This window comes from Pinus tabuliformis, chromosome Q (genome assembly GCF_031772625.1).
Source record: "Pinus tabuliformis cultivar Carrire ecotype Pingquan chromosome Q, CPIR1, whole genome shotgun sequence".
Taxonomy (NCBI): domain Eukaryota; kingdom Viridiplantae; phylum Streptophyta; class Pinopsida; order Pinales; family Pinaceae; genus Pinus; species Pinus tabuliformis.
The window spans coordinates 579,485,276-579,508,146 of record NC_142296.1 but is presented as its reverse complement, the minus strand read 5'-3'; positions in this window follow the sequence as shown (position 1 = coordinate 579,508,146).

The window sequence follows — 22,871 nt, the reverse complement described above, 5'->3', positions numbered from 1 at the left end:
ATAAAGCTTCACTTTTCCTACATAAATACTTCTTATTCTTTATAAATATCAAACATAGGGGTCTTTTCACTAGCCTTTATAACCCGTGCAATCTCAAGTTCCTTCTTTCCCTCTTCTTTATCATTTCCAACCACAACACCACACCTTTTTACGATATTAATGCAAGGTTCATCAGTCCTTGGTACAGTAGTCATCATTTGAAAGTTTTTTTTTTAGTTGCTGGTTCCTTTTTTCTTTCATTTTTCTATAAGTATAGGAAAATATTCAATTACATGATCAAAAGCTTTGCAATACTTACATGTCATAGTAGGATTCTAATAATCTCTTTCAAAATGCCCTGCTTCGCCATAGTTATAGCAAATAATATGTCGTCAACCTCTACCAGCTCGACCACCTCAACCAGTACCTCAACTTCGACCTTGATAGCCACCTTGACCTCCGTGCTATGCATGTTCTTCATTTCCATGTTCTTCAGCTTGCATCCTATATGCATCAACACTTCAATCTACCATTAATTCATAAGCTCAGTAGTTATTTTCATCATGTCCCACTAGTTTGCCGAACTTTCAATACAGGTTCCTTGGGGCTTGTACATACTTCTACAACAAATAAAAATCTTTTGGGTGGTGTTCACCTCTCATTTTACATATGCCACACCATAATCTAGATATCATATTCAAAGGGTTTAGAGATTTCGACACACCACTAGCCAGGTAGGTTCTCAAAAGAGGGCATTGTTCCTTAGAATGACATTCTCCTTTATATTTTGTACACCACACCTCTTCTATGACTTCCTTATTTTTCTTCTTATCTTGTATCTACAGAGCCAAATTTTCTAGCTGACTCTAGATCTACTACATACTTACATGGGTATCTCCTATGGATGAAGTGTCCAACATCATCACAATCTCTAAACTTCGTCTTGAGTCTCTATCTTCTACTATGACAAAGGAAATTGTATGTGTGGAAGTAGTGCAGCAATAAACCACTCCTTATGTTGCTACAAAGGTATTTCAAAGCTCACCTAATATAGTAAGATCTTGAATCTTTGATCAAATTCCTATATAGACTTAGTAGGCCTTTGTTTGATCTCTTTTAGTTATGTAATATATTGTTACTCAAACTTTAGCTTCTTGAATTCTTTTATCAAGGCTTTTTTGGTGTCTCCAAATTCTCTATTTTGATTGCTCGAGTACATCATGTACTATGTCAATTTTCTGTACTGAAATGTTGTCACAAGATTTTCTTTCTTTATATCTTCATTCTAAACTTGCTTTGTTGTCCATACTTCTTTGCATAAGAACCAAAATTTCTCTAGATCCTCTGATCCATTCCCTTTAAAGATAGGTATCTTAATATCATTGACCATGGTTCTACTTGGAGGGGGAGGGGGAGGGGGATGTGGGGTGGGAGGGGTAGGGGGGTAGAGGTACAGGGAAAACTAGAAACACCCTAATTAATACTTGATTCTAACTTCGGCAAACTTCCAGACCGAAAGGGTGAATACTACGGGGTTACTTAAGGGTGTTTAGGATGATTTTGTCCACTTTTAGACTCACTTAATAGAGGAATATAGTAACTTTCTATAAAAGTCTTTGAATGTTGTCCATGAGATCTCATTCTAGCATCTATTCTATACCTTTTTCCACTTTGCATCATTCTGATCTCTTCTTCAAATCTTTGAAACATAAGTAGCTAATAATCTCACTACATTTGTAAAATCCCCTTTTCACATAACAACATATTAATCAATAGATTAAAATATCTGAACAGGTTACCTCATGGTCCTTTCAAAGATATTTGCACAGCTTCATTATAAGAGATAATTGAATCTACGTGAACCTGGTAACAAAACCTCCCAAAATGCTATTAATATAGAAATCAATAGCTCTTGAGATCCTGCTATTGATGTTCTTGAGTCATTGTATTAATTCAGGATACCACTAAGGTTTGACTCCTTAAAAGTAGTCCTTTGCTTCTGTCAATATTGATACCCACTCGTACAAATCAATGTGAAACAAACTAAAGAAGATTTCGTATTGATCTTCGAAGATATACTTCTCCAAATAGCTTTCAGTTCACAATCGAGGGTTTCTATTCTCTTCTTATACAAATTCTCTTTCCTTTGGTTCAACCCACTCTTGGATTTTCTTCTTCCACGGATACCAAAACATATCCCTCAAACAGATCCTAGTCACGAAAATGGAACCATTTGTTGTCTTAGGTGGGCTTGCCCTAGGTTCAAAGTGTACTACACACCAACAAAACCCTCAACCACTATCGCTTTCAATGAGGATGTACAAGAAGATCGCAATCTCACCCAAAGTGATTTTGGGAGGTTGTAGAACCAAGTTTCTGTAGCCAGAGGGCCACTACACTATGACACCCATGTATTTTCTTATGTTTAATACTTATCTAATACTTCATATTCATAAAACACTTCACACTAATACTTTACTTCACAGATTTTCATTCATCACATGAACATATTAGAGAACAATATAACATCTACTTATAATCATTACTTCACATAAACAGATGGAAAAGAAGCATACAAGACATATGAACACGGAATAAAATTCTTATTCTTATTGAGATTAATCACTTCAATACATTTAGCTTGTCAACATGTGCACCCAACTTCAGGTGTTCTATGCACTAAGCTTCAAATACTTCTAAGGTCCCAGCACACTTAACTGCGGAACCTTTCCTTAAGGCCCAAAACACAGACTAAAAATAGAAAATACAATTACTTGTGTTCATCAACTCTATCTTTCTATATCTTCGACAAGGCATTACATCTCCTTATATACATTACATTGCTGCGAAATCTTGGTCCACATACCATGGGTTCAACAAAACAATAACAAAAAACCCCTAAACCTATTACAAAATGAGGGCTTCGACCTACGTCGAAACCCCTAGAACACTGTGTGGTAAATATAAATTCGTGCACTCTGCTCCTCAAAATGTGAATTCTTTGACCAAAATTGGAGCAAGTTGGGTTTGACCAAACAACTGTTGCTCCCAACTCAAGTGCTAAAATTCCCCTACAATATTTCAAGAGGTTATCTTTACAGAAGATAACGGGGGGGGATCTTTCACCGTCTCCTATGACCACTCATCTATCGTCATGAATCTTAAGCTCCCTCATCACTTTCTCTCATACAGTGACTTATACATGATCCAATCAACCTCAGCAGATTCATTTGTATTATAAAAAGAAATATTGTGCATTGATAAAAGAGAGGTTGTGAGGAGGATGAAGACGATTATGAGAAAGCTTAATGTTGTTGTGCAATCATGATGAGAAACTCAACAAGGTTGTGATCTACTTGCTGCATTTAATTTTTCTTTGCCTACTAATGTTCCTATCATCATAGTTGAGATAATGCTTCAACTAGCTCCATAGATTCAACTAAAATTTGTTGAAACCACGATTTCTTGGTGTTAAGTTTTGTTATATTATTTTCACAACTAGCCCATGTAGTTAACCAGGGGGTTAGAAGGGGGGCGAAGCCCCTCCTTCATTTCGCCAATTGCGTAGCAGGGGGAGTCACAGGGGGTTTGAGGGGTGTAGGTAACCTCACTCTATGGGGTCCGGGGCAACATCCTAGAAAATTTTGTTTTTGGACCCTATATTGGGTTGGGCGAACCCACCTATTCTTTTGTGCATGATTTTTCACACATGGTTTTGGACACGATGGTTTTCGGTCCATGGTTTTGGACGTGATGGTTTTTGGTCCATGGTATTGGATGCTTCAACATGTATAAATATGTATTGTAACATTGAAAGGAACATAATGAAAAATCAAGCTGGTAGTCTTGGTTTTGGGATCCAGGGGAAAATCTCTGTGTATATGTGTTATTCTCTTGCATTGTTTATTTTTTGTGTTTTAGAATTTGTATGCAGGTAATTTTTGTATAGGGTTAAAACCTACATTTGGTATCAGAGTTGTTTTGGTTTCAACGGGATGCCTTTGTTGCTGAAGGGTTTCACTTGGGCCTATGGTAGACCTTGGTCAGTGGGAGATCTACGAGATCGATTCTGGTGGTGAAAGAAGATGTCGAGCAGTGGAAAGATAGAAATCAAGAAATTTAATGGTCATAGTTTTGAGTTGTGGAAACTCAAGATGGAGGATCTGTTGGTGGATAAAGATCAATGGATAGTAGTAGATCCAAGTACTAAACCAATGAGAGGGTCTGATTAAGAATGGAAGAAGTTGGATCAGAAGGCAAAGAGCACAATACAATTGTGTGTCTCAGATTTAGTATTGTTGAATGTATCAGGAGAAGCTACGGTGAAGGCTTTGTGGGACAAGTTAGGGACTTTGTACCAATCTAAGTCTCTAGTGAATAAATTGTTCCTACAGAAAAAGTTGTATAACCTGACGATGAAAGATGGAGACTCAGTCACAAAGCATCTGAATGCATTTAATACTGTGGTAAGTTAGTTATTATCTGTTGATATTAAAATTTCAGATGAAGATATGTGCATCGATTTGTTGTGTTCTCTACCAAATTCGTGGGATAGTTTTTTTATTGCAATAGGTAGCAATGTAACTACCTTGCAGTTTGATGAAATAGTGTCATCCTTGCTGACGGAGGAGATGAGACGTAAAAATATAGAGAGTCAGAACGGTGATGCCTTTTCTGTACGAGGATGGTCCTAGAACAGAAACAAAAATAAGTCATCGAGTGAGAGATCTAAATCTCCAAGAAAACATGTAAAGGTGGTTTGTTGGAAATGCGAAAAGGAAGGGCACTACAAAAGGGACTGTAAATCTAAAGCTCCTAACAAAGGAAAGGGTTTTGATGATGCTCCTTCTGTAGAGGTGAAAAACATCTCAGATGAAGGTGGGGATTTGTACTTGGCTTCTTCAAGTACACATGTAGATCATGAGGCATGGTTGATTGACTCAGGTGCATCCTTTCACTTCACTCCCCATAGAGAGTGGTTCTGCGAGTATGAAAAATATGATGGTGGTGATGTCTTCTTGGGGGGCGAAAGGAAGGCTAGAATTGTTGGTCGTGGAAAATTAAAATTGAAGTTGCAAGGTGGAATGGTTATAACACTTCCGGGTGTTCTGCATATTCCTTCATTGGCTAGAAATCTGATTTCTATAAGCAAGATAGATGATGCAGGTGTAAAAAAGTGTTCGAGAAGGATACCTACAAGATAGTTTGGGGAGCACTGGTATTGATGTGGGGAGTTCAGATTGGAACTCTGTACAATATGCAAGGTAGCAGTGTTGTTGATGGGTGCAACAGTTCCGTGGTTGCTGAAAGTGGAGCAGAAAATCTAGTGGTCTCTGGAGTGAAGACCATGTTTTGGTATCAAAGGTTGGGACATACTGGAGAGAAGGGATTTCGAATACTTCATGGTAAAGGTATGGTAGAAGGTATGAGTAATAGCTCTTTGGGAATCAGAATTGGGTGATTTTCCCCTCTGGTGGTAAGAGGGCAAAACAAATGTTAGAGCTTGTGCACAGTGATGTGTTTGGACCTATGAAGGTTCCATCACTGGGTAAGTTTGTCTACCATGTATCATTTATAGATGACTTCTCAAGGAATACATGGATATATTTCCTTAAGAAGAAATATGAAGTCTTTGATAGGTTTAAAGAATTTAAGGCTCTGGTGGAAAAGCAAATAGAGAAGAAGATAAAGGTGTTGAGGACAGATAACGGTGGAGAGTTTTGTAGTAAGGAATTTGAAGAATTCTATAAGAAGTGTGGTATAGCATGCAGAAGACTACTCCATATTCACCTCAGAAAGATGGAGTTGTAGAAAGAGTGAACAAGACGTTGATCGAAAGGGCAAGAAGCATGCTCAATGGTGCCGGGTTAGGACAGGAATTTTGGGCAGAGCCGGTGGAGACAACATGTTACCTGGTCAACAGATCACCTTCATCAGGGTTGGAGGATAAGACTCCACAAGAAGTATGGAATGGTACATATGAGGGTATTTGGATGTGATGCATATGTACATGTTCCAAAGGAGAAATGAACCAAGTTGGATAGTAAATATGAAAAGTCCATATTTATTGGGTATATGATGGTTTAAATGGTTATAAGCTTTGGAACCCAGTAACAAGGAAGGTTGTGCACAGTCGAGATGTCATGTTCAAAGAGGTGAAAGATGTTATTAAACATGAAGTCCAACCAAACGAATCTGAGAAGATAGAGTTTGAGCTAAAGGAGGAAGAATCAGATTCTATAGAAGAGGAGGAATTAGAAGATGAAGAGCCACAAACTCCGGGTGTCAGAAGATTAGTTCGAGAAAGAAGGCAGCTGGAAAGGTATAGTCCATCTAATTTTTGTTCAATTTTTTTTTATCTGTTACTGATGATGATCCTAGAACTATGAAGGAAGCAATAGATTCAAAGGATGGAAAACTCTGGAAAGAGGCCATGGATGATGAAATGGCATCTTTGCACAAAAAATAGGCTTGGGATCCGGTGGATTTTCTGACTGGAAGGAAACCCATTGGCAGCATATGGGTGTTCAAAAAGAAGGCAAATGCATAAGGAAAGGTGGAGAAATACAAAGCTCAGTTGGTAGCAAAAGGTTATTCCCAGGTGCTGGGAATTGAATTTGGTGATATTTTTTCTCCTGTTGCCAAGGTAACTTCTATTATATTACTTTTATCTGTTGCTGCTGCTTTTGATTTTAAGGTAGAACAGATGGATGTGAAGACAACATTTCTTCACAGGGATCTGGAAGAGGAGATCTACATGAAGCAACCTTAAGGCTTTATGGTGAAGGTTAAGAAAGAGCTGGTATGCAAGTTAAATAAGTCTTTGTATGGGTTAAAACAATCACCGAGGATGTGGTATCAGAAATTTGATACATACATACGAAGACTTGGCTTCACCAGAAGCAAAGCAGATCACTGTATGTATTTTAAATTAATTGGTGATCGTGTTATTTATCTCGTCTTGTATTTGGATGATATCTTGCTGGTTGGAAATGACAAAGAAATTATACAGAATTTGAAGACCCACTTGTCCTCCAAATTCGACATGAAAGATCTTGGTGTTGCAAACTATATTTTGGGCATGGAAATTAAAAGACTTCAAAGAAAGAGGAATCTCTGGCTAAACCAGAGGAAGTATGTCGATACAATATTGTAGAGGTTTAATATGCGGGATAGTAAACCAATGAAGGTTCCTATTCCTATAGGTGTAAAGTTATCTGTTGAACAGTGTCCCAAGACACAAGAAGAGGAAGAGGACATGCCACGTGTTCCATATGCAAGTGTAGTTAGTAGCCTAATGTATACGATGGTCTGTATTAAACCATACATTACACATGCAGTTGGAGTATTGAGCAGGTTTATGTCAAAACTAGGGAAGGAGCACTGGACAACAATGAAGCAATTTTTCAGGTATTTGTGTGGCACAACAATTATGGTTTGTGCTATCAAGGAAGACCAGGATTGGACAAAATGTTGGATATTCATGGCTTTGTTGATGCAGACTGGGTTGGAGATCTCGATCAGAGAAGATCTACAAGTGGGTATGCATTTAACCTATTTGGAGGTGTAGTCAGTTGGACGAGTAAGAAACAATTTGTAGTGGCACTATCAACTACAAGGCAGCATACATGGTAGCCACTCATGCAAGCAAGGAAGCAGTATGGTTGTAGAGATTATGTTCAAGTATGGGTTTAGTACAGGGAGCTATAAGGATATACTATGATAGCCAAAGTGCAATTTTCTTTGCAAAGAACCTTGTATATCATTCAAATACAAAGCACATTGATGTTCAGTATCACTTTATGAGGGATATGATAGAAGAGAAAAAGGTGTTGTTGGTAAAGGTGAACACTTTGAAGAATACTGCAAATGCATTGAAAAAATCTGTGAGCTCTGAGATGTTCTCTTGGTGTATAGAAACAATGGGCATTGCAGGGCTGGATAAATGACTAAGCTCTCTTGTGGCCCCCTGTGGAAGAAACAATAGGTGGGAGAATGTTGTGTTCTATTATATTCTTTCCACGACTAGCCCACGTAGTTAATCGGGGGGTTATAAGGGTGTTAAGCCCCCCCTTCGTTGCACCGATTGCGTAGCAAGGTGAGTCACAGGGGTTTGAGGGGTGCAGGTAAGCACACTCTATGGGGTCAGGGGCTGCGCCCCAGAAAATTTTGTTTTTGGACCCTATATTAGGTTGGGTAGACCTACCTATGGTTTTGTGCATGATTTTTCGCACATGGTTTTGGACGTGATGGTTTTCAATCCATGGTTTTGGATGTGATGGTTTTTGGTCCATGGTATTGCATGCTTTGGCATATATAAATATTTATTGTAGCATTGAAAGGAAAATAATGAAAAATCAAGCTGGTAGTCCTGATTTTGGGATCTAGGGGAAAATATTTGTGTATATGTGTTGTATGTGTTATTCTCTCGCATTGTTTATTTTCTGTGTTTTATAATTCATATGCAAGTAATTTCTGTACAGGGGTAAAACCTACACTTGGCTTCTTGCAAGAAATCCTAGATGTCTCCATAAAATCCTTCCACTTGGAAATAAATGACATTGGTCATGTATACTTTGTAATAGAAAGTGATTTTGAAATCATAAGTATTTTATTGAAAGAAAAACACTCATCAGGATGCTTATATAGTTCCTTTTTTCACGTAATAGTGTTGCTAAATAAAGTTGTCTTTGTGCATCTTTTTCAAGTTTCATTGATCATGCCATCATCCATAGACACGCTATTATGAAATATAACAAGCATTTCATAAAACTATATTGTCTTGGGATGTTAGAAATGCATAGTTCTCTCAAAACTAGATGATGTTTTTCCATGTCACCAGGAACTATTGTGACCAACTATTAATCCTTGGTCTGCTTTTAATGTGAAGGATAGCCTCATTTTTGGTGAAATCACATTGTCCTCATATCCCTCTCTTGATCACGTGGTTGTCTTTATATTTTCTCCTTTTCCTTAGCTAACCTTCTTTCCAACTATCCTCACATATCCATTGAGTGTCACAAATATTGTTCTTTTAATGTTTTGAAATATTGGTGTTTCCTTGGTTTCTGTTTAAGATCTCTACAACTTTTAAAACATGTCACATTTCAAATTGGTAGCACGAGTTGTATTTGAGAATCAATCACCATAGATTTGGTATGTTGACTGTGGCCCATAATAGCTTTTAGTGCCTGGCAGTGAGGTCTCATTATAATGGATATCTCGTTGATTTTTGGTAAGGTTCAGTTGCGATTAAGAAGCTTAGCGACCTAGGTAGAGGTCATATCATCACATATCATCAAAGATTTCATTGGATATGGATGTTTGCAAGAGCAATATTTTGACTTTGTGACCTTTAGACAGGTCGCATGGTCGCAATGCGTGAAATTCACATCCTTTTATTGCGTGTCTAAGGTCTTGAGGTGTGACCCTGTGACTTATAATGTTGACAGGGAGGGAGGTAGTTGCAGATTTGCAGAGGAGTGTCAGTATGATCATTAAAGTCACATGTGTTGTTGGAAATAGAATTGTGATTTCTAGGGATGAAGGTGAAAATGAGAACTCATATTCAAATTTGGAGAAATACTGTTGACTCAATAATTCTTCCCAATATTGTTTCCCATGATGGGTGATCTCCATCAGTATAAAAACACCCACCATCTATGACACATTGTTCACATAGAATATTCACTACCCTAGGGCATAAAAGACACCTAATTGAATGGTAAATACACCCAACATGAAGTGTTTCTAATGGAATCTAACATCATTGTCATCAACCTTCCATCACATTTGCATGGTATCACATCACTCTTGAATATGCACTAGTGCCTTAGTAACAATCTATGTGAGATTCAACTGCTTCCATTATTTGAAAACATGCCTCTTTAGCGCTGCTTCGGGCCATCGTAAGGTATGTTTCAGATTCAATAAATTCTCTTTCAAAAAGGTCTACATTAATCTCTAGTAAGTTGACATTGTCAATATCCTTTTCCATGTGTGTTGTTCCTATCACCTAGGTGCATGCTTCATAGGAAGCTATGTGGCTATTATGACACGCGTCAGTCACATTGTTGCTCCTTCTTTGTCTTAGCATTTTCCATGCCCCATGCATTGCGAGTAAGTTATAATGTACCACGAGTTTACTGTAACTAACGTATTCCATTGATACTCATAACGTATATGATCATGTCACCATATTATACCAAGCCTTCCCATAGGTCTATGCAATAGCATGCATGTGATGGGGAACTTTCATATATTTCCACTAAAAGGCCTTCGCCCTTTCTTTTGAATTAGAGCTTCCTTTTGGAAGCTTCATCCTCTGGTGATTAAAATGAAAGTCCTTCATCGAAATTACACCATGGGAGGTTTGTTTACAAATATGCATATATAAATTGATCACCATTGCTCCCAACATGTATGTTGACAACACGATCCTCTGATCTCACTTCTCCTTCACATGCCTTTTGATTTCCACCAACACACTCTCTACACATAAAATTTTACTCTCACAACCATTGGCTTACGAAACATCCATGCCCAAGAGAACAAGTTGGATCAAATTCTAATTTTAGTTGGGGCCCTCAACAAATTCTCAATGGACTACCATTCACGTGCATTATTATAACAACCTTCCCCTTTGTAATTGTTTGGTGTCATTGGTGGGTTATAATACTAGTATACAAATATCCAACACATGGATAGCCACTAAAATTATACCTTTCAACACCAGACATGCACAATTTTACCTATTTCAAGGGCCCACCATGCAATAACCCAAAATTGTGCCTTTGTCTTGCTTTTTGGAGAACATCGGTCTTTCTTTCTATTAGCTTATGGAGTTGATATATCACATCTCAATGCCAATGCTTTTCTTTACTCTTCCTTTTGATGGCATTTTGGCATGTTATAAATGTATCATACCCTTCTAATCATCTAGATCCAACCTTTATAATTTTTTATGCCTCTTTCAATTCGTTCATTTGTTGACCATCTATTTCTTCCTTCAGATGTGTGTGCTCAGTTCATGTGGAAATGCTTTATCTTGCATATTCCCTACATTGGAGTATTTTTATGTCAAGGAATTTTTTGATCTAAGTGTTCACCATTTTCTATGCATCCATGTTGTCTTCACTTAATTTCGTTCAAGAAAACTAAGTAAAACATTTCATTAAGTCATTCCACATTAATGGGAACATGGAAAGTACATAATGAAAAAATAATCCACTTAAGGAGAACATATGTAATCATCCAAATTAAGGTGTTATGAATTATATGATTTGAACAAGGCATACTTAAGTTTGGAAACCAACTCAGCATTCAAGCACCTTGATGGGCCTATTCATCGCAAGTGACATTGATATATGATGTGATGCATAACATGCATTCAAGGTTGAGGTTGTATACTAAGAAGCAAGTGTAGAGGCAGAGTATGGCTAGTGACAAGGTGTATACAAATAATTTTCATAATGTAAGGAGTGTGATGATTATGTAACCATGTCATGATAGTTACATTATGAACCCTAATACATTCCACGAACCAATATGAGAATTTGCAGACACATGTGATAGGTTTCCATAATATTTCAAAAGAGGCATCAGTTACCAAAACATGAATGCATAGGATTAGATGGGGAAGAAATCATTAGCCTATAGACATATGAAAATAACATGATCCTTTCCATGATTCCATGTAATTTTGATGAGAAGTGCCCCTAGAGGCATATGAATTAGGTTAAGGCATGAGGGGTGCACCCTTATTTTGACAATATAGGGTTTCTCCCAAACCCTAATATGTTCAACATGAGGAAATAAGAAATCAAATCTTGCTTATCCACACATAGTGCCTCTACTAATTGTGATGCATGTTATGGAAAGAAAAGTTTTGAATTCATGGGAGATTCGTAGCACATCATTGGAGTGAAAAAACTTCAAAAACCTAATGCAATCATGCGAGTAATATTTGAGATAAAACATGATTTGTGGACTTAATATGTAAAGCATGAGTTCACACATTAATAGGGTTTGATAGCAAGGGTTGTGTGGAGGGTAACCAGTTGAAGACCTAGTCAAGGCCTTAATGGCTCAGGACGAGTGGAGAGGGACCTAAAATTTTTAGTATGCCCTACATTTTGGTTTTTTTTTTAGTGGATACAACAAGTTGTTAGGGTTTATTCATCACGATTCCCTTGTTGGGTTAGGCTATAGTGTGGGCTTCACCTATGGAAAATTGAAAGCCTCTCTTCTACTTTATTATGAATTTTGTTTTTCCAAACTCTATCTACATTTTCTATGTAACTTAGTTGTTGTGGCTGGAAGCTCTACCAACCTTGGCTATGCACTAGGTCTCTAAGAAATTTTATCTCTAGGAAAGTTTGACTTGGGTCATGGAACTTTGAATGGCTCTATCTCTAAATATCTAAGGCCAATTTTAGACTTCCACATAACATTGGAAATATATTTCATATCTCTTCCAAACCAGGTGGGTTCCAACTACATTTGATATGATCTACTATGCTAGAATGGGTTCCAAAGTCTCTACACCATTATTAACCATGATTCTATTCATACTTCTCATGGAACCTAATGTTTTGACTCATCCTTTGACACCTTTTCAATGTTTTGAAATTAGTGAAAACATATTCCAACAATATCCTTCTTTCGCATTGATAACAACATCAAAATCAAAGAAAACATCCTTAGCAAAACATATCAATGTTAATTATGTCCTTTGAGTGTTGCTGCCCTTGAAATGCACTTCTCTTATATTTGGTTATTTCTGCTATTTTGTTGTTGTTTTATTTTTGTTGGATCACTAACACCTAACCTTCACCAAGTTGCTCTCCATTTACTTCTTTTGTTTGATCACCATGTATCTCCCTCCCCTTGACATCAATGGAAAAGATACCGTCATTCTCCCCTTGTCATCATACTCTTTCTTTGGCATATTGATCCCGTGGAATTGAAACTTCATATTGAGATGCTGAAAATAAAAATAAAAAACTACCTTTCTTCCTCATGAAGGAAAAGATAGTGGATGGATGCAATAGGAACAACTCCCAATATTTTCCTCAAATACTCAATCTATTCTCTTCAAATTGGCTTGGTGGAAATATCAACAATGTACTCTTTTGTAGTTACATACTCCAACTTCACATTCTAATTAAAAAATTGCTTTCTCAAGAAATGATAATTGATTGAAATATACTTTGTCTTTGAGTGACATGAGTCTTTGACATGCTTATGGAACTTGTGTTGTCACAAATAATTTGTATTGGATGATCATTGAACACTTGTACAATCTTCAAGGTATGCTCCATCAAAAATATTTGAGTGGAACAAGAATTTGTTGCAATATACTCTACTTCAGTTGTAGATAAGGAAATGAATCATTGCTTCTTTCTCAACCACAAAAATAGACATTATCCAAGAAATAAATCACCACTAATTATGCTCTTTCAATCATCTACATCACCTACCAATCAACATCAGTATAAACAATTAATGAAAAATATTTACCTATGGGTTACCACAATCCATAATCCATTGTTTCTCTATTTCTCTGGGGGTTTCATGCAATGGTACAACTACATAAACTACCTACATAATGTTTAGTCTTAAGGCCATCAAAGAGCAGAGGTTCTTAATGATATATCTATATAAATTCTGGTACCCTACAAGAGATTAATCCATATTGCAAAATTTTCAACATGTTATTGATGGAGTGCTCACTAAAGAGCATTATTTCATTCCAAATTTCTTTAGCACTTCTTTGAGATATTTTCTTTTCGAAATAAAAATTGCTTTAGGGGTTTGTGCAATATGCAATTGAACAAAATATGATAGCTCTCTAAGCATGGACGTCTTGAATTCAACCTTCATATCAGCGACAAATTCATTGGTTCACAAATTTAAATCACTAGAAAAAATGATGTCATCAACATATACAACCACAACTATAAGTTTTTCATCCTTTTCTTTGACATATAAATTATTTTTAGTTGCACGTCTTTTGAATCCACAATTGAGTAGGTAGTTTTATAACTTGCCATATCGAGTTATAGAGGCTTTCCTGAGAACATAAAATATCTTCTTGAGTCGGAAAACATAATGTAGCTTCTATGTCAGCCAAAACCCTACTTTTTTCTTCATGTACACTCCCTCATATAGTTCTCCATTGAGAAGGGAATATTTGACATCCATTTGATATATTTGAAATTTCTTAAAGCAAGAAAATGCTAGAAAAAATCTTATTTCTTCTAATCTAGAAACAAGAGCATAAGTTTCATCAAAGTCCAACCTTTATGTTTAACCATATCCTTTGCATACCAATCTAGATTTATTTATTACCACTTATCTATGATCATTCAATTTATTCCATGAATGCCCACTCCGTGCCAATGATATTCTCGCTTTCAGGTCTTAGAACAAGTTCCCAAGTCTAATTTTTATCTATTTGGTCCAATTATTAATGCATTTATTTTAACCAGTTTTGATTGTGACAGGTTTGCACAACATCCTTTGGTTTCTCGAAGGACAATAAGGCAACACGTGCTTGCACAGGGGGATTAAGCAAATTCCTTCTTTTTTGCACACCATAATTTAATTCTACTACAATATGATCAACTAGATGGTGTTTTTATGCATATCTTGAGGGATATTTAGCTTGAGGACTGGAGGACTCCTGATTGTCTTGTTTTGCAGGTGGCTCAACATACTCCTTTCCAATGCTGATTGGTTCAGTAATGCTATAGTTTACTAGTTGTTTATCTTCATGCTCAACATACTCATCCACCTTGACATCAATACAATCAACAATCATCTTGGAATTCTTGCTATAGTATGTGTACCCTTTACTATTGTATGACTATCCAATAAAAATTCCTTCATCTGCACTTAAATCAAACTTACCCAGCTTCTCATAATTTCTCTTGATGTATTATCTTCTACGACAAACTTTGAAGTGCTTGACTATTGTAGGTCTAGCATACCAAAATTCATAGGGAGTTTTGTCACTGTTTGGTCTGAAATGAGCTTTACTGATGATAACCAATTTTGTATGAATATCTTTTGCCCAAAACCTTTGATGTACCTTCCTTTCGTTCATCATGGTTCTAGCTAATTATTGCACCATCATGTGTGCTCTTTCTACCTCATCATTTTGTTGGGGAGTCTTTTCTATTGTGAAATTTTGTTTTGTTCCATTCTTCTTGAACAATTCATCAAATTATTTTGAAGTGAACTCACGTCAATTTCCATATCATGTGATCTTTATTTTGCATTAAGTTTCATTCTCATCCATCGATTTGAACTCTTTAAATTTCTCAAAAGTATCAGATTTTTGTCTAAGCTAGGAAATCCATATCGTCCTACTAAAATCATCAACTATTAGCATAAAATATAATTTTCCTATGGATGACTACTTTTTGGATGGTACATGTTGGGTAGCGGAGGTCCCATGTAATAGTTTTGGGGCAGAAAGCCCAAAAAGTAGGATTAAATTATTCTAAAAACTATAAAGTATGCAGAGTGCGAAGTATAATAGGTTTGAGTCAAAGGGTAGTCCTCTTGAAAATAATGTAATGAAATATAAATAGATTTGACCCATGCAGAGATCGTGGGCCAAGGAATGGTATAAATAAAGCGCGACTCTATGAGGGAAAGGCAATTCTGGTTTTGGAACAGATGGAATATAATGGGTTATTGAGGAAGATAGTTTGAAGCTTCAGTAAGTCTGAGTCAAGGGTGGGGGTAGTAGATAGAGGATTTGAAGGTGTGTGCATATAGGCCTGGAAAGTCCACAACTATGTGCACAAACCCCTACAGCTGAGTGCGTAGGGTGGATCTAAATGTATTGAGGATAAGTGGAAATAAAGATACTTTCTTCTGAAATTTTGTATTCCTTCTGAGTTATCGCGAATATGACTTTCATAATATCTTATTAGTTTAAACTGCTTATTGTATGAATGAATGTAAATCTGGGTTCATTTTAATGCGTGAATCAGTAGTGTTGATTAAATGTTTGCTTAAATATCTTGTTAAGTTGTAACTGCATTCTCCAATAGAATAACGCACTAATAGAAAAACATAATCAATCTGGATCTGTGTGAATATCGAGCAGTGCGGAGGTTTAAACTAGTTTACGAACCCTCTAGACCACACCAATACATCCCTAAGCTGTGGAAACATGGTTCCAGGACCCTCCCTTGCTACCTCAGGTGATACCTCAGTTCGCGCTCTGCGGGTTGTTGCTGAAAGCGCTAGTAGCTATGGGATTTGTTTGGCTAAATAATTATTCCGAACTGGGTTCGGGCCCCTATAAACCAACAAATGGGTCCACTGCTGGGAACGAGATTTGCATAAGGGGTGTCTAGTGTGAAATGTGGGGACTCAATAGAAAAGAACGTTGAAAAGGATAAGGGATCGTAGTAGAGCAAGGGTAACTATGGAAAACACAATCCAGTTACCAGTGTTCAAAGGAGCAAGAGGCCAAGACTCGTAACAATTTTGGTTTGTGCTAACATCAGTATGGAATGTGTAGCAAGTCGCAAATGATAATATCAAGAAAGCCATCTTAGTTAGTGCACTACAGGATCGAGCACTAACATGGTACATGAAGTATTCAAGAATCAACCCAACTACGGGGATAACGAACATCCATATTGAATTAACAAAAGAGTTTAGCCAACCAAAGTTAGAAGCTCAGTCAGTTGTAGGATTCAAAGAGATCACGATGATACTTGGTGAGACCCCATGGGACTTGGATCAGAGGTTGAAAAGCACCATTCGCGAGGCCAACATGAACCTAATGGATGCACAACACCACGCTTGGTTCGTCGCATCATTAATGCCATATTTGAAGACGGCTTTGTCACAACAAAAAATCACAACCCAGGCGGAAGTGCCGAGGCAGCACTGCAGCTGCACGAAACCCCAATATAATACCTAGGGTAGGGAGTACAGCAAATCCAAGTGTAGGTTCAAAACTTGTGTTTGGAAATACAGAAGTTAAAATAGGAATAGACACCACGTTCGGAAGTCCAGGAGGAAGTATGGTGTATAAAGTGCAGAAGTTAGGGACACGATAAGGATCATTGTCCAGTCTCAGTAAATTTTGTGGTCACAGGGGGATTGACACCATTGTGACCAGAGGCACAGGTAGGCCCAGGCACGATCGCCCCACTCTGGTGCGCAATCTCTCAGGTAGGAGGAAAGCAAGACACTGATACTTGTCATCTATTGCCAAAATACAACCAGACCCCCCAACATCACTTTTTTAACTTTTGTAGATCAGTGGGTCACGAAGAAAGAGATTACCAAAGCTTTCGAATGTTGATGGACCAGGTAGCTGCCTACAGAATGCAGACTGAAGTGCAAAGTTAGGATCCAGCCGTGGCAATGGTGCACGGTGGATTCTCAGGACGGGGTCAAGGATGGGGCGGAATAGGATTAGGAAGGGTTCGTGGGCAGCTAATCTGTTATAACTTTGGAGGACCAGGACATTACGCACGGGATTGTACCAATCCAACCATAATATCATGCCCTTATTGTGAGCAATTCGATCATGAGTTGCTAGACTACCCCATGTTGATAGCACATATTCATGACAAGAAGGCGACGCCTCCTACAACAACACAAAATGTGCAGATGATGAAATCTGAGCCACTCGATGACAAACCTATGGTAAACATGGTAGTGCGAAGCAGTGCAGCCATAGCAGCGGTCAATAAGGAGTGATATGGAAGCTAGGGAAAGCTTCATGCGCGTCTCTACTCGAGGTATTAGGGATCAACCTGAGCTAGCTAGGGATCCCTTGATGTTGACTACCTTCTTAGAGACATGCATAACACTGCTCCGCAACAATAGGGCCGTTACAAGGTTACACAAAGTGATTAATAGATGCACAAGATGGAGTGAACATCATGCAATCTAAAAGTTAGGAAGACACGCATCATGGATGGGTCAGGAGATGTGGTTAACTGCATAGATTGGTGACTACGAGACGGATCAGGTCATTCTGGACCTAGGTTTGGATGCAAATGTATTGCTTAAACTGACTTTGGAATGCATGGGTAAGCCCACACTACAATGGTCTCTTATTCAATTGCGGATGGTCAATCAACATAATATCTTTCCCATGGGAAAATTGCAAGGAATTACAGTGGATATTGATGGTGCAACTACTCGAACGGATTTCGAAGTTATTGAAATCCTGGATAAAAGTAGCTCATACCCTGCATTGCTAGGGATAGACTAGGCCACTGACATGAATGGGGTTGTTGACCTTAAATAGGGGAAGATGATATTTGAGAAGAAGTAGCTCCATGTAGTCATTTTTCTAGATCCAACAGATGGACCGTGCTACACCAAACCTATGCGCAATGAAGAAAAGGATGATGCACTAGATTGTATTTAAAAAATTGTTGCAAATTGGCCGAAGGAGGAGTAGAGACTCTTGCGAGGCTATGCCAGCTCATCCATTAGAAATTTAGATGAAGAGGACAAGCGATGGTGAAACAGGGTGAATAGGGTAACCATGTTACACTACAATATGATGACAAAATCGTTGTATTAAGTTAAGGCTCAGAACCGTGAGCTGTCAATGTATGATGGGCTGACAAAAATGATGAATTCCTGGTTAAATTTGAAAGCGTAGTACTAGAGTACCAATGGTTGATGTGCTAAAATGGAAATTATGTGTGACAACAGTGCGCTGGTGGGGCACACATGAAGGGACCTTCGAAAATTGGTGAAGCTACATGCACATGATGCAGATACGATTTGGGAACCCAAATCCACGAATAATGGAGAAATACGATGGCAGAGAGGATCTATGCCTGCACCTGACCAGATGGACCAAAGCTTATTGTGTGGAGCCTCAACCAGAATGGGTGCACTTATTTTATCATACCTTGGATGCCATTCCACAGAACTGGTATACGGAAACAAAGCTCTAACATGGCACTCGAGAGTGGGATATCCTGCGCGAGGGATTTTTGTCGACATTTTTTTTGAGGACCAATGGATGGATACCATGGACGACACATTACAATTGATAAAATCTACCATATTCAAAACACCACCGGAACCAAAAGAAGTCATGCCATCGGACTGGTCACAATAGCTGAGCTAGGCCTTAGCATGTTACAATGTACAAGTAGAAGACAATGAGGATGACCCGCGTAACATCAATATACCAAAATCTAAAGGGAGTCATAGTGCCATTGAAAAAAAAGCAAGTGAATATTAGAATAGAGGAAGAGCCGAAGTATGACACACTTGGGGACTATTTGGACGATGCCACGGTGGAAAAGGTCATCATTTTTCTCCGGGAATACTGAGATTTATTCCCTACAAAAACTACGAAGCTGAAATGGATTCTAGGAGACATAAGAATGATGAAGATAACTTTGAAACCAAATGAAAAGCCAGTGAAACAATGACCCTACTGATTGAATCCAAAAATATAAAGAAAAGGTCTGCGAAGAATTGGACAAGATGCTGGCAGTAGGCATGATTGAAACAGTTGAAAAGTTTGATTGGGTAAGTCCTATGGTCGTATAGGAGAAGAAACAAAAGGGTGAGACCTGCATCTGCATAGATCTGTGGAAGCTCAATGATGCTTGTGTTAACGATCTGTTTCCAACACCCTTTACAGATGAGGTGCTAGAAAATGTGGGCGGGCAGGAAGCATACTCCTTCACAGGCAGGTTCTCCGGGTATCATCAGATCAAGATCACGCCAGAAGATCAGAGCAAGACAACATTTTCTACTAAATGGGGTTGTTCTCAGTATATTGTAATGCCCTTTGGGCTAAAGAATGCATCAATGATATTTTCCCGTATTGTGGTAGCTGCATTCAAGGAATTTATCCATAAGTTCCTAGAAGTCTACCTAGATGATTGGACTGTATTTGGCTTGGTTAAGAAACATGCCGTGAGCTTACGATTGATGCTAGATACCTACCGCTGGCACCAGATTGTGCTCAACCTAAAAAAGTGTACTTTCCTCATCCCTTTCGGGAACTTGCTTGGCCATGTTGTTTGTAAGCAAGTACTGATGGTGAATCTAGCAAAGATCGCTATCATACTAAACCTGCAAGCATCGCGAAATGTAAAGCAGCTATGTGCTGCATTACGACACATGAGATACTACCGGAAATTTATAAAGAGCTCTGCCTAGATCATGGCTCCAATGGAATAGTTACTGAAGAAGGATGCTACATATTGCTGGAACGAGGACTGTAACAATAGCTTGGAACTCTTAGGGAAAAGATGGCATCTGCCCCTATCTTGGTCTTTCCAAAGTAGGACGTTGAATTTCATGTACATGTCGACGCATTGTGTATCACACTGGGTACGGTACTCACTCAAGAAGGAGAGGAGGGCATCGATCACCCAATTGCGTTCGCCAACCGTAGGTTGTCCAAAGAAGAAAATAATTACTCTACTACCGAGCGGGAGGGATTTGTGATGGTATATGCACTTCAAAAGTTCCATCACTATTTGCTCGGAGGACATTTTAAGATGTATACTGATCACTCTGCACTCAAGTACCTAGTGAATAAGCCTATGTTGGGGGGTGGCGCATCTGCCGATGGTTGATGTTGTTTCAAGAATATCACTTTGAGGTTGTTGTAAAGCTAGGATGTCTAAATGTAGGTCCGGATCACCTGTCCCAAATTGAGACTGGTGAAGAACCAACAAATCTAGAAGAGGGACTCCCAGACGCCCAATTATATGCCGTGCACATTGTAGATGGCCACTTTGAAGATATTATCCACTTTTTAGCCACGGGCACTGTGCAACAGGGGTATTCTATCCAACAAAAGATGGAATTAGTGATACGCCTAGCAGATTTTACTTTAATTGTAGGCCACATCTACAAAATAGGTAACAATGAAATATTGCATAGATATGTACCAGAATTCGAGCGTAGATAGATCCTAGCTGAAGCACATGGAGGGGTTGCTGGCGGACTTTATGTGGGCCGCACCACAGCTTAGAAGATTCTTCGTGCTAGATTATGGTGGCCCATTCTACATCAAGATTCGAAAGCATATTGTTGGGCTTACGATGTATGCCAAATGACGGGAAAACCATCACGGAGGGATGAAATGCCCCTTCAATGACAGATGATGCTACAACCATTTGAGAAATGGGCAATCAACTTTGTCAGGCGTATTGAACCATGAGGAAAGACGGATGCACGTTAAGGATTGAATATTTAACCCGATGGGCCGAGGCATAGCCCATTAAGGATTGCACAGCTACGACAACAAAAAAATTCTTGTTCGAGAACATACTGATCAAGTTTGGCTGCCCCAAAATTCTCATGAGTAATAGGGGAATGCATTTCCTGAATGAAACGATCAGCACACTCACTAAGGAATTTCAGATATATCACCAACAGAGTACACCCTACCATCTGCAAGCACATGGGATTGTCGAGGCCTTCAAAAAAATCCTAGAGACTGCATTGACTAAGGTCTATAATGCGCGATGGAATGACTGGGACTTGCACATCCCTGCTGTGCTATGGGCATACCGAGCTATGTGCAAGAAGTTGATAACCCAAACATCATTTCTCTTAGTCTATGGCAAGGAGGCCATTATGCATATGGAATATATTGGGCCAAGATTGCGAATCGCGGCACTCACAGTTATGGTAGACTATGGGGCATTGGAAGAAAGGCTCGCAAAACTATAAGAATTAGAGGAGGAACACTTTCTAGCTGGATTCCATCAGCAGGTATAGAAACAATGTGAGAAAGTGTGGCATGATCACCATATCAAGGTGTGCACCTTCAAAGAAAATGATCTAGTATTTCTTTATGACAGTAAGTTCGAAAAATTCCCGAGTAAACTACGCATGCACTGGTTGGGATCCCATGTCGTCAAAGAAGTTACTGATTGGGGTGTGGTTTAGCTGACTAAACTCAATGGAGACCCCTTTCTAGGTAGAGTGAATGGCAGTCACCTAAAGCTCTACACGGGTGCACCAACCGCCTGACTGGCCGAAGAGAGGATAGTCTCACTACTCCACCCAGTTGGAAGAGAGTGGGGGACGATAAAGCAGCCTGGGGGATAGATGCTCTAGTACTACGGTGCACGTACATTTTACCAAACACAAGGATCGCAGATGCGCAAAAAGGATCATGTGGATGCGGTGATACAAGAAATGATGATCGTTGATATCACTATTCATGACAATATGTCTACATTATGGCAAAAGGGAGCAGGTGATGGGAAATTAAGAGAAATAGTAGAAGTCAGATATGAAACGAGCTGCCACAAATTTTACATGAGCAGTTTACATGCGTAGGAACAAGCAGTAAGTAGTGAATTTGAAATTTGCATGGCTTATAAATCACCAAGGGTGGTCTACACTTCGGAAACACATATGACGCTATTCATTAGCTCTGGACAAGACATGCACCCCATGGTAGTGATTTGGCCGATGGAGAAGCAGGACTCTCTAAGGGGTATGATGTTGACAACCACGGGCATCCCACAGGCTACAACATCACTGGTAGGGGATGTACCGGAAAAGAGGGAACACAAAACAAAATTGGTCTAGATGTCATTGCCTCACCTAGGGACAAGCTAGCACACTGCGATAGAACAATGCAAGGATGGACAAACGAAGACCATAGGTAGATATGCAGTTAATAAGCCATCTCTGATGTCCCTCGAAGATTGGGATCTTGTGGACAATAGCAAGGGTCTTACAAAATTGCAACACAAGCTGTAGCAGATGGTGCGAAGAGAGGAGATGAAGGTCATAAGTGGCTGCGATGGTTCCAGGAGTTCCCGTATGTGGCTTCCTTGCTCGCGTTAAAATCCTATGAGGGGGTGTTTTGTGTTAACCGAGCAAAGCGGAATGAGCAT